Here is a 13653-nt window from a genome sequence, read left to right as displayed (position 1 = left end):
TTTTTAAGATAAGTAGGCTTTGGCCGGAGAGTGCAGAACTTTTTATTGTATTGAAAAATGTCTTCTACAACGTATTACGGGTGTAGAGAATGTTTCTGTTTTGAGTAAAACAGCAATAGACAATTACAATATTTTAGATTTTAAAATTTGAATGGGTTATCATTTGGTGTACCGTATTTTTCGGACTATAAGTCGCACCTGAGTATAAGTCGCACCAGGCATAAAATGCCCAACGAAGAGGAAGAAAACATAAGTTGCATTTTTAGGGTAAATTTACTTGGTACAATCCAACACATAGAACAGATATGTCATCTTAAAAGGCTATTTAATAAAAAAATACAATAGAGAACAGCGTGCTGAATAAGGTTACAGTATGATAATGTTACATGATGCATGAACAACCAAATGCGAATATACTGTCCTCACCAGGACGCTACGGCTCGGTCCTGGCTATACAGCGGGCTAAATTCCCAAATGACGATGCTGGAGGTCCGTAAAATTTGCTGACTTTATTTTGGCCGTCGTTATGACACCATCATTTGAAGAGTAAAACGTAAAACGAGTAAAACCTAGGTTATCATCAGGGGTGAAAGTGGTTAGTATTTCTTGCCGGAACTCCCTGACGTGAGGGTCACCACGGAGCCAGAATTTTTTTTTTTTTTTTTTTGGGGGGGGGGGGGGGGGGGGTCGAACCTACTGAAATGCAAAGAAAACTGTTTTGGTCAGTTATTTCTATAACGCATACAAACACTGATTTTCATTCAAAATTGTATTTTTTTTTCAATGATTTGCAAAAGAAAAGTTAAAACAGCTATAACCCCAACCTCCATCTCCCAATTTCTATTTTCCCCCATTTCCTCACATACTACATGGCAAATCTCAATTTTAACTACTGTAATTTCCCGAATATAACGCGTACTTTTTTTCCCCAAAATCAACTTGTAAAATCATGGTACGCATTATAAACGGGTACATGGATGGAGACAGAAATATATATATATAAACCGATTTTTCTTTAACACGGCCACGTTGTGTTGAAGAAACGTATGCGGCGACCCGTTGCCGACCATTACGGTACGTGACATCACCATTTTGTTTCGGTAATACTTCACTCTAATCGGCCGAATGATTTTGTCTGTGTTAAATTCTGCTTTTTTTACTCTTCATAAAGCACGGAATTTAGTTTCTTGAACTCATTTGAGTCAACGTTTATTGCAGCTCCGCAACTCTGACCATAACAAATGTAAGCACACAGACTTCCTGTGTCCGTCAACTATATCTGTCCCTCAGGAAACTCAATCCCAAATAACAATAGTTCCTATTGTTACTGTCGTGTCAACAGCGATGAGCTCTCACGGATTTCCGACTTACGTTCTCACTTTCATTTTACCGTATCAATCCATGGAAGAAACATTTATTGATACATGATGAAACAAGTTATTCAGCAGCCTTTAAAAGAAAAGTCACATTTATTTTGTTTTCTGGTAAGCTGGATAAGTTGTCACATCGTATTATTACCGTAAATATTGTCAGTTTATGGTAATGTTTTGAACTACCAATCTTCTATGTTTGTGCTGTGTTTCACCAGTCAGTAAAATGACATTTCTGTATCTGTACACGAGCTCTCTTTTATTGTATTCTTCTATTTATTGGTGCTAAAATTAGGGTGCGCGTTATAAACGGGTACAATATTTTTCCCTAGATTTTACAAGTAAATTTGGGGTGCGCATTATAAACGGGTGCGCCTTATATTCGGGAAATTACGGTACTTAAGAACATAAGATGTATATTGAAATTGAAGATAATGTAATAAAGAAAAATGCAAAGAAAACTGTTTTGGTCAGTTACTTCTATAACACGTACAAACACTGATTTTCATTCTAAAATTGTATTTTTTTCAGTGATTTGCAAAAGAAAAGTTGAAACAGCTATAACCCCAACCTCCATCTCCTAATTTCTATTTTCCCCCATTTCCTCACATACTACATGCCAAATCTCAATTTTAACTAATTAAGAACATAAGATAATGTAATAATATAAATAATGTAAATGTAAACATTTACTTTTTGTTGTGTTTTATAACAATAAAGATATAAGTAAACTAGAAACTGCAATTTCGAGAGAAATTACACCTGGGTCTTTCCTCAGTGGAGATACAGATCTTTGCCCCACTCTGGTGTAGCAATAGAATGGACAATAATGCCAGTCATTGGCTTTAAATAAGGTAAACGCCATTAGAGATGATTGGGAGAATTGGACGTCCATGGCCGTCAATGGCGGCACCCTTCATAAGCGTCAATGGAATTGGGGAAGTTTGGGGGACACGTCCTATTCATACAGTGCCTTGCAAAAGTATTCGGCTCCCTTGAATCTTGCAACCTTTCGCCACATTTCAGTCTTCAAATATAAAGATATGAAATTTAATTTTTTTTTGTCAAGAATCAACAACAAGTGGGACACAATCGTGAAGTGGAACAACATTTATTGGATAATTTAAACTTTTTTGACAAATAAAAAACTGAAAAGTGGGGCGTGCAATATTATTCGGCCCCTTTACTTTCAGTGCAGCAAACTCACTCCAAAAGTTCAGTGAGGATCTCTGAATGATCCAATGTTGTCCTAAATGACCGATGATGATAAATAGAATCCACCTGTGTGTAATCAAGTCTCCGTATAAATGCACCTGCTCTGTGATAGTCTCAGGGTTCTGTTTAGAGTGCAGAGAGCATTATGAAAACCAAGGAACACACCAGGCAGGTCCGAGATACTGTTGTGGAGAAGTTTAAAGCCGGATTTGGATACAAAAAGATTTCCCAAGCTTTAAACATCTCAAGGAGCACTGTGCAAGCCATCATATTGAAATGGAAGGAGCATCAGACCACTGTAAATCTACCAAGACCCGGCCGTCGTTCCAAACTTTCTTCTCAAACAAGGAGAAAACTGATCAGAGATGCAGCCAAGAGGCCCATGATCACTCTGGATGAACTGCAGAGATCTACAGCTGAGGTGGGAGAGTCTGTCCATAGGACAACAATCAGTCGTACACTGCACAAATCTGGCCTTTATGGAAGAGTGGCAAGAAGAAAGCCATTTCTCAAAGATATCCATAAAAAGTCTCATTTAAAGTTTGCCACAAGCCACCTGGGAGACACACCAAACATGTGGAAGAAGGTGCTCTGGTCAGATGAAACCAAAATTGAACTTTTTGGCCACAATGCAAAACGATATGTTTGGCGTAAAAGCAACACAGCTCATCACCCTGAACACACCATCCCCACTGTCAAACATGGTGGTGGCAGCATCATGGTTTGGGCCTGCTTTTCTTCAGCAGGGACAGGGAAGATGGTTAAAATTGACGGGAAGATGGATGCAGCCAAATACAGGAACATTCTGGAAGAAAACCTGTTGGTATCTGCACAAGACCTGAGACTGGGACGGAGATTTATCTTCCAACAGGACAATGATCCAAAACATAAAGCCAAATCTACAATGGAATGGTTAAAAAATAAACGTATCCAGGTGTTAGAATGGCCAAGTCAAAGTCCAGACCTGAATCCAATCGAGAATCTGTGGAAAGAGCTGAAGACTGCTGTTCACAAACACTCTCCATCCAACCTCACTGAACTCGAGTTGTTTTGCAAGGAAGAATGGGCAAGAATGTCAGTCTCTCGTTGTGCAAAACTGCTAGAAACATACCCCAATCGAGTTGCAGCTGTAATTGGAGCAAAAGGTGGCGCTACAAAGTATTAACGCAAGGGGGCCGAATAATATTGCACGCCCCACTTTTCAGTTTTTTATTTGTTAAAAAAGTTTAAATTATCCAATAAATTTTGTTCCACTTCACGATTGTGTCCCACTTGTTGTTGATTCTTGACAAAAAATTAAAATTTTATATCTTTATGTTTGAAGCCTGAAATGTGGCGAAAGGTTGCAAGGTTTAAGGGGGCCGAATACTTTTGCAAGGCACTGTATCTGGTCATTTTTTGTTGATTTGGGGGGGAAAAAAAATTCCCATTGAAAATGAATGGGAAAATTTTTGGACGTCCATAGACGTCAATGGTATCAACTTACATAGGCGTCAATGGAATCCAAGTACATTGGCATCAATAGAATGAAAAAACAATTAAATGCCATTAAAAATGAATGGGAAATTTGGACGTCTATGGCCGTCAATGACGGCGCCCTTCATAAGCGTCAATGGAATTGGGGAAGTTTGGGGGACACGTCACAAACTAAAAGCATGCATTTCAATATAAAAAAGTCAATAATACAATTGAACAAACATTGCCAAAGGCAGAACCGAACGTGGCCATAGCTATTAAGAGTTATTCAGATAACTATAACATAAAGAAAATGCTAACAAGTTTACCAAACCATCAGTGTCACTCCAAAACACCAAAATAACATGTGAAATAATGTGTTAATAATTTCACACATAAGTCACTCCCGAGTATAAGTGGCCCCCGCAGCCAAACTATGAAAAAAAAAAACTGCGACTTATAGTGCGAAAAATACGGTATGTGTGCAATGTCATCCTGCTGTGAAGTCTGTATTTATTAATTCATGCAGATTGACTGCAGCAAAACTGCACACATGCTTGCAAGTGCGGAACGTAAACCTCTAAATACCAATGGACTGGCCAAGATGCATTTTCCACATTTCAAACGCCATCGCGTCTAATGGCCCTTTAACCGCATGCTGTCATGATGCTGGAGCGCAGCATCTTTGCTGCCAGCATTGACAGCTATTTCCCCCGTAAAAAAATTTGGAACATTGTTGTCATTCATTGTTGGGACCAGTGAGTGTCATTTTATGACTCTCAAATAGTGTTTTTCCGTGGGCAGAGGTGGGTAGTAACGTGTTACATGTAGTCCGTTACATTTACGTGAGTAAATTTTTGAGAAAAATGTACTTCTAAGGGTAGTTTTACTTAGCCATACGTTTTACTTTTACTTGAGTAGATTTCTGAAGGAAAAACGCTACTCTCATCCGCTACTTTGGGCTACCCACGATTCATTACATTTTTCTTCTTAATTCTACATATTTGGGGGGGGGGGGGGGTGGGGGGGGGGTTGGCAGCAATGCCGAGAGTAGCTCTACTAATTTCACCAATTAGATGGATGTCACAACAATAATCAAATGACACCATTGCACCAATCAGAGGCAGGCTTTATTACACCAGCCTGTTCAATCACGTGGTGTCTTTAAAGCACCGTAAAAAATGAAATATCGTATTGGCCCGAATATAAGACGGTGTTTTTTGCATTAAAATAAGACTGAAAAAGTGGAGGTCGTCTTATATTCGCGGTCTAGACGTTATACCCACTCACGACGCTAGATGGCGCCAGATATCATTGAAGCGATGTTTTGTCATGGCGAATCTCAGCTACTCTAAAGTTTAACCAGTTTGCATTCCCATAATTTCCCGAATATAACGCGCACTTTTTTTCCCCAAAATCAACTTGTAAAATCATGGTGCGCATGATAAACGGGTACATGGATGGAGACAGATATATATATATATATACTGTATATATAAAAACCGTTTTTTTTTTTTTTTATTAAGAAACGTATGCGGCGACCCGTTGCCGACCATTACGGTACGTGACGTCACCATTTTGTTTCGGTAATCGGTCGAATGATTTTGTATGTGTTAAATTCAGCTTTTTTCACTCTTCATAAAGAACAGAATTTAGTTTCTTGAACTCATTTGAGTCAACGTTTATTGCAGCTCCGCAACTCGGACCATAACAAATGTAAGCACACACACTTCCTGTGTCCGTCAACTATATCTGTCCCTCGGGAAACTCAAATCCAAATAACAATAGTTCCTATTGTTACTTTCGTGTTAACAGCGATGAGCTCTCACGGATTTCCGACTTACGTTCTCACTTTCATTTTACCGTATCAATCCATGGAAGAAACATTTATTCATCATGATGAAACGAGCAAGTTATACAGCAGCCTTTAAAAGAAATGTCACATCTGTTTTGTTTTCTCCTAGATTCTGGTAAGTTGGAGAAGGTGTCAAATCATATTATTACCGTAAATATTGTCAGTTTACGGTAATGTTTTGAACTACCAATGTGCTATGCTTGTGCTGTGTTTCACCAGTCAGTAAAATGACATTTCTGTATCTGTACACAAGCTCTGTTTTCTTGTATTCTTCTATTTATTGGTGCTAAAATTAGGGTGCGCGTTACAAACGGGTACAATAATTTTCCCTAGATTTTACAAGTCAATTTGGGGTGCGCATTATACACGGGTGCGCCTTATATTCGGGAAATTACGGTATTTTATTGCAATGCTTTTCCTTATTCAGATACAGTTAGACTTCACTTTGATGGTTAATGCAGCTATTGCAATTTTGTTGTTTTATCACAATAGATTGGTTTATTTACATTTGAAAAACCAGAAGCCATTCATTTACGAATGGGATTGCACTTTAGTTTACATATTTACTGTAAATGTTGAGATATTAAGGTATTTCCTTTTCGATATGCAGCAGCTCGGAGTGAAAAAAAAACTACAGACAGGGTAACTGAAAAGCAAAAAACTGCGGTCAGAGTGGGGTATGGAAAGGATTCAAATTATTGAAGATGCTATACAGAAACCTGTGTCGGCTTTGCTGAATGTAAACGAATGTGGCACTTTGCTCTCAAATGAGAAATATATTTAACAAACTTTTCCAGCGTTATTTCGTTGTGTAAATAAAAATATGTAAACTATTTAAGCATTGAGAATTTTTTTTTCTGCCAACACGAAATGATTAAAATAAATGTCAAATCCAATATCCGCTTGTTAGAACGGACACACAAATATAAAAGATATAAATGTTTATTGAATATCCATCTTACAGTCTTGTTTAACTGGGAGAATTCATTACAAAAGACAGGCTTTAATTTGTTATCATTATGCATATATGCACAGGCATCGTCACAAATGTGATCACACAAAACGCAACCACGCATCGCATCCCCGCATCGCATCCCCGCATTTCCTCCTTCTCCTGAGTAACAAATAAAACATAGATTTTTTTTTTTTTCGGGCTCATGCCTACATATAATACATAAATTTTCGTTTTTTGGGGGGCTTGGGTAAGCAAATTAAGTTAACTGATCGGGCTCGGGCCGGTTTGGGCTTTAATACCCGCGGGCCGGTCGGGTCAGGCTGGATTTTTTAGGTTCGATCTAACTTCTAGCATCATGTAATCAGTGTTGTTAATCTTACTGAAAAAAAGTAATTAATTATAGTTACAAATTATTTCTCCCAAAAAGTAATTGAGTTAGTAACTCAATTACCTGAATGTAAGAGTAATTAATTACTTGGCAAAGTAATTGGTGATAATTACTTTTTTTTTTTTTTTCCTCCTCAAAAAAAAAAAAAAAAAAAAGCATTGGCCACACTATGTAAAGTTTTTTGTGAAGGTTTTTGGTACAATTGGCCCGAGCCCAATTCTTTACCCTAATTTACCCTTTACCCTGAATCAGCTGTTAAAAGTTGTTAAAATTGCTCCCATTATTGCATTAGTTCCCTTCTCTCTACTTTCGACATATGAAAGTTTTAAAACTGTCATCATTTAAAGATAGATTCAAGTCAAGATTTTGCCGATTTAGAAGTATTTTAGATAAAAATTTACTTAGGTTCGCCAGGAAGGTTCTCTACAACAGAGCCGTAATAAAAGGTCTACTGCTTTAAGACGGCGGCTGTTTACTAACGCATCTAGTGCCGTGTCTGTCATTTTGCATCTAGTTATATCTATATACAGTACATGTGATATCTACCATGTCTACCATATCTACCATAACATGCGGGCGTAGTTTGTACGCTATCGGCTACAACAGGTATTATTGGAGCTACCTAGCATCGCGTTTGCTCGGCGTCACAACTTTCTTGCCTCCTCCCCACTCCTGCTCTGCTCTGTCGTCTCGGTGAGTCAGTCTCCCTCAGACTTTTCGACCAATATAATAACGCATAGTAACGCATGCCTTTCCGTCCTCAGTAACGGTAATGGCGTTGCCAAGATGAGAAAAGTAATTAATTAGATTACCCACTACTGAAAAAAATAACACCGTTAGTAACGCCGTTATATTGTAACGCCGTTATTAACAACACTGCATGTAATGTTAGCATACCGTACACCTATTCAGCCTGTTGTTCTCTATTATACTTTAAATTGCCTTTCAAGATGACATGTCTGTTCTTGGTGCTGGATTCTATCAAATAAATTTCCCCCCAAAAATGCGACTGATACTCCAGTGTGACTTACCGAATTGGCCCGAATATAAGACTGTTTTTTTTTGCATTGAAATAATACTGAAAAAGAGGGTGTCGTCTTATATTCGCGGTCTAGACATTATACCCATTCACGACGCTAGATGGTGCCAGACTTTGACTTGGGCTCAGACTGCCGGTGTTAACTCAGACTAAACCATATGGTACTCACGAAGGTTGCCTATTTTGATAGGCAATTACTGTAATTTCCAGACGATAAGGCACACCTGCACCGCCCGAATTTAGCAAAATGTAAGGAAAAATCCATATATACGGTGAACCTGACTGTAAGGCACAGGTGACCACGTCTTAATACGGAGTATTTACATAAAGTGTTACACACTGATTGATCAAAAATATTTTTTATTATCGTATTGGCCCGAATATAAGACTGTGTTTTTTGCATTGAAATAAGACTGAAAAAGAGGGTGGTCGTCTTATATTCGCAGTCTAGACATTATACCCATTCACGACACTAGATGGCGCCAGATATCATTGAAGCGATGTTTTGTCATGACGGATCTCAGCTACTCTAAAGTTTAACCAGTTTGTATTATTTTATTGCAATGTTTTTCCCCTGTTCAGATTTATTTCAAGACTACAGTTACAGTTAGACTTCACTTTGATGGTTAATGCAGTTATTGCAATTTTGTTGTTTTATCACAATAGATTGGTTTATTTACTTTTCAAAAACCAGAAGCCATTCATTTACGAATGTGATTGCACTTTAGTTTACATATTTAAAGGTTCAGATATTAAGATTTGAATGAGGCAAAATAACATGCTTTTTCTCCCAAATATATTGTTATAATCATTTGTTTCGGTTGTACTGTAATTATTTTCTGTATAAAAATTAATTTGGTGTTCAAAAAAAGAGGGGGTCGTCTTATAATGAGGGCTGTCTTATATTTGGGCCAATACGGTATATATATATATATATATATATATATATATATATATGTGTGTGTATATATACATTTTTTTTTTTTTTTTTTTAAGTTAGCGAGAGAGAAGTCCGGCCCGACCCAACCGTAAAATATCACACATAAATTGCTCCAAAATATAAGACATACCCTCTGCCAAACTATGAAAAAACTGCGACTTATAGTCTGAAAAATTCGATATACCATTTTTTTTTTTTTTTTGTACCAGACCTTCGTTCATACATTTAACTCTCTCACTAGTTTTTATTTTGTCATTTATGCGTGAGCATATTGCAGCGGGTCATTGACAAAGCACCACAAATGGGCCCCCACACAGCTGTTTAGACGACCTGTGGTCTGTCTGCAAACATCTGCACTTTGTTTCCACCGTTTGACAGGAAGTACAGGACTTCAGCTCCCTCCCGTTCCATGCTTTGCTGTCTGATGTTTGTTTTTTTGCCTTGCGACCATCTGCTCCAGATGATTTCCAACTCTACTGCGGAGGCAGGCGGAAGTACTGTAGAACACGCTCAGTCCTTGCTTACCAGGAAAACACTTCATTTCAAGTCAGTGACATTTTGAAGCATTTTGTGTGGTTTACTGCTAACGGGGGGTGGCCGAGGCACCTTCCACATGGTGTGTTTGAACTTTGAACCCTGGGATTGGTCACGGGCAGGCTGCAGGTGTTTGGGCTTCACTCCTGTCCAGCAGGCACCTGCACTTTATTACTACTGTTAATTATATGCATGCACACTACTTGGAATAAAACAAACAATATTTGATTTCTAAATTACGCTGCAACAACTAATTGATTAAATCCATTAAGATTGATTAATAAATTAGTTGCTAGGGTTGTTCCGATCATGTTTTTTTGCTCCAGATCCGATCCCGATCGTTTTAGTTTGAGTATCTGCCGATCCCGATATTTCCCGATCAGATTGCTTTTTTTTTTGCTCCCGATTCAATTCCAGTCATTCCCGATAATTTTTCCCGATCATATACATTTTGGCAATGCATTGAGAAAAAAATGAATAAAACTCGGACGAATATATACATTCAACATACAGTACATAAGTACTGTATTTGTTTATTATGACAATAAATCCTCAAGATGGCATTTACGTTATTAACATTCTTTCTTTGAGAGGGATCCACGGATAGAAAGACTTGTAATTCTTAAAGGATAAATGTGACTTTGTATATTGTGACTAAATATTGCCATCTGGTGTATTTGTTGAGCTTTCCGTAAATAATGAAATCATTTAACTGTTCTGCCCAAATGCATGATGGGAAGTGCAACCACGACTGTGCGTAGTAGCACCAATTGATATATCTTCTCTGCGTTGGGAAATAACATAGGGTGTTAAGAAAAAGATCAACTACTACCTTTCTTCCCCACATTGCTTCCCACGACATTTCTAATTGTTGAGAGAGGGATTATAAGGCTTTAGCCATTTAAAAAAGACTGCCAAAATTCACTCAACTCATTTTACGCTGCCTTTTAGCTCTATATATAGGTAAAACAGCGCCATTATAGATTAAACGCGACAATGCGTGAGTGGGTCGTGCAGCGCATGCGTTAATTGCATTAAATATTTTAACGTGATTAATTTTTTTTTTTAATTATTACCGCTGTTAACGCGATAAATTTGATAGCCCTACTTTAAGCCAAAACTAAGACACTGGATGAGTGTAAGACATTTTGTCTGTAACGTTAAATACAGTTAAAAAATATATATACATTTAAAAAAGGCATGTCCGATATTTTTTTGCCGATTCCAATACTTTGAAAATAACGTGATCGGACGCCGATCAATCGGGACATCTTTATTAGTTGCTAACGAATATGATCATCGTTTTTTTTCCGGCAGCTATGAGCAATCCCGTTTGGGTCCTTTTTTGTGTGTAAAGAGAGAAAGTTCACTGCTAAACTCAGGTTGGGTTGCTGAATGAATAATATTACGAAGTGTCGACAGTCAGATTGTCTTTTGTGTTGTTAGAACCAGTGTGGGTCCGCTAGAGGTCAGTAAATGAAGACAATTGTATTGTTTGTATTCTTTGTTGATGAGACGTTCTGCCCCCCTGGTGGCCGAAAAGTTTCATTGCATGTAATTGTCTTTCCTGTATATATAAAAAAGTTGTAAAGCAATAAAACTGCAAAAAAAATGAATGAAATGAACAAAAAAAATAGTTTTATAAATTTTTTTTCGAGCACCTTAAACGGTCATTTGCTTTGCATATCATTTAAAACATATAAGAGAAAAAAAATATTTTTTTCTTTGATTTGAATTTTTTATATATTTTTTTTTTGATTGAAGCAACTTTTGGGGGGATTGAATGATTTAGACACCAATGTCTTAATCATAATAGGGCCCAAACACAAAAACGATTGCTTCAATCAAAGAAAACTTTTTCAATAAAAAATGTTTTTAAAAAAGTGTTCCAATGCAAATTTTTCAATCTCAAATATTTTTTTGCATTCAAAAACTATTTTCTATGATTGAATTTTTTCGTTTTTTGATTGAAGCATTGATTTTTCTTTTTGAAAATCTTTATTTTTTTGAAGCAACTTATTTTTTGATTGAATAATAAAGACAAAAATGACCTAGCCAAAATGTGGCCCGACCACAAATCAACATTACTTCAATCAAAAACCAACCAAAAAAAAAAAAAAAGAATCAAAGAAAAATAGCTTTTACATGCATTTTTTTAGTTTTTTGAGTTTCACATTTATTTTTGCATTCAAACACATTTTGTTTTTATTGAAGCATTTTTGGGGGGGGTTGAAAATACATATTTTGATTGAAGCAACTTTTTAAAAAAAAAATTTTATTGCAGCAACTTTTTTTTTTTTGAATGATTAATAAAGACACAAATCTACCTCCATATGGCTCCGCCCGAGGCATACAATTTTTAACTGGGGTAACTACATTGGCAAGACACAGGCAAATTCAATGGATGACAATCTTGGTGAAAAGTATTGCCTAAGCAGCCTGATTTAGAATTCCCCTCAAGAATGATGGCAAACAAAAAACGTTCATTGTCAACTTATTATTATAAATATTCTTGTAAGTTAATTTTATTGTCAATTGTCATGTTTATTCAACATGTTGTGTCCCCCTGCCCAAAAATTCAAACTCCGCCTATGGAGACGTTACTACTTAGCATAGAGTGCTATGCTAGTTAGCGATGATGCTTATTATCAGTGTCTTAAGTGTCTGTTTGTATTGTGTTTTGGAGAGGCATATTAGCACTTGAGTTATTGTTAGATAGGAAAGTTGTCTTGTTTCATTTTATAAAGAAACCAGATGCATAAAACCATTTATACAACAGCTTAGTCTCCTTTCAACACAAACTCCCATTCAATCTGTTAATTGTCATAAAAGAGAATGTGCTTTGAAATTGGATTTGGATTGTATTTATGAACAACTGTTTGATGAAGAAAACGGATTGATTACAGTCTGCCTCATCCTTATTCGATTTTGTTGTTTAGTTTGTTTAAAGAAAATAAATGAGTCATTGACACAATTTATATCAGTGCTTTGCCCAAAAGAAAAAAAAAATGTGATTCAGCAGCACTTTTGTTTTATTATTTCAATGAACGTGACTTTTGTCAGATTTTTTGTACTGACTTCTTTTTATATTTTATCCTCAGATCCTCAGTTTTACGTCGGCTACTTAAAACAGTACAGGTGTAGACTACAGTTAAGTCAGGAAGCTGTAATAAAATATTATTTTTGAAGGAAATAATTCATCAATTTTTTTTCATCGTTGTTACTTATAACATGCATAAAACAACTTTAAAATGAGTGGTGAAGGTAGTTAAAAAAGTGATATTTATTTGATTAATTGTTTAATTAATCATACGATATATATACAGTATGTATGTATGTATGTGTATATATATATATATATATATGTGTGTGTGTGTGTGTGTGTGTGTGTGTGTGTGTGTGTGTGTGTGTGTGTGTGTGTGTGTGTGTGTGTGTGTATATTAGGGGTGTCAAACGATTAAAATTTTTAATCGAGTTAATTACAGCTTCAAAATTAATTAATCGCAAATAATCGCAATTCAAACCATCTATAAAATATGGCCTATTTTTCTGTAAATTATTGTTGGAATGGAAAGATAAGACACAAGATGGATATATACATTCAACATACGGTACATAAGTACTGTATTTGTTTATTATAACAATAAATCAACAAGATGGCATTAACATTATTAACATTCTGTTAAAGCGATCCATGGATAGAAAGACTTGTAGTTCTTAAAAGATCAATGTTAGTACAAGTTATAGAAATTATATATTAAAACCCCTCTTAATGTTTTCGTTTGAATAAAATTTGTAAAATTTTCAATCAAAAAATAAACTAGTAGCCCGCCATTGTTGATGCCAATAATTACTTAGGGTTAGGTTAGGTAGGGTTACACAATGCTCATGGGTGCCGAAGC

Source organism: Corythoichthys intestinalis, chromosome 2 (assembly GCF_030265065.1).
Source record: "Corythoichthys intestinalis isolate RoL2023-P3 chromosome 2, ASM3026506v1, whole genome shotgun sequence".
NCBI lineage: Eukaryota > Metazoa > Chordata > Actinopteri > Syngnathiformes > Syngnathidae > Corythoichthys > Corythoichthys intestinalis.
This window is presented reverse-complemented; position numbering follows the sequence as displayed.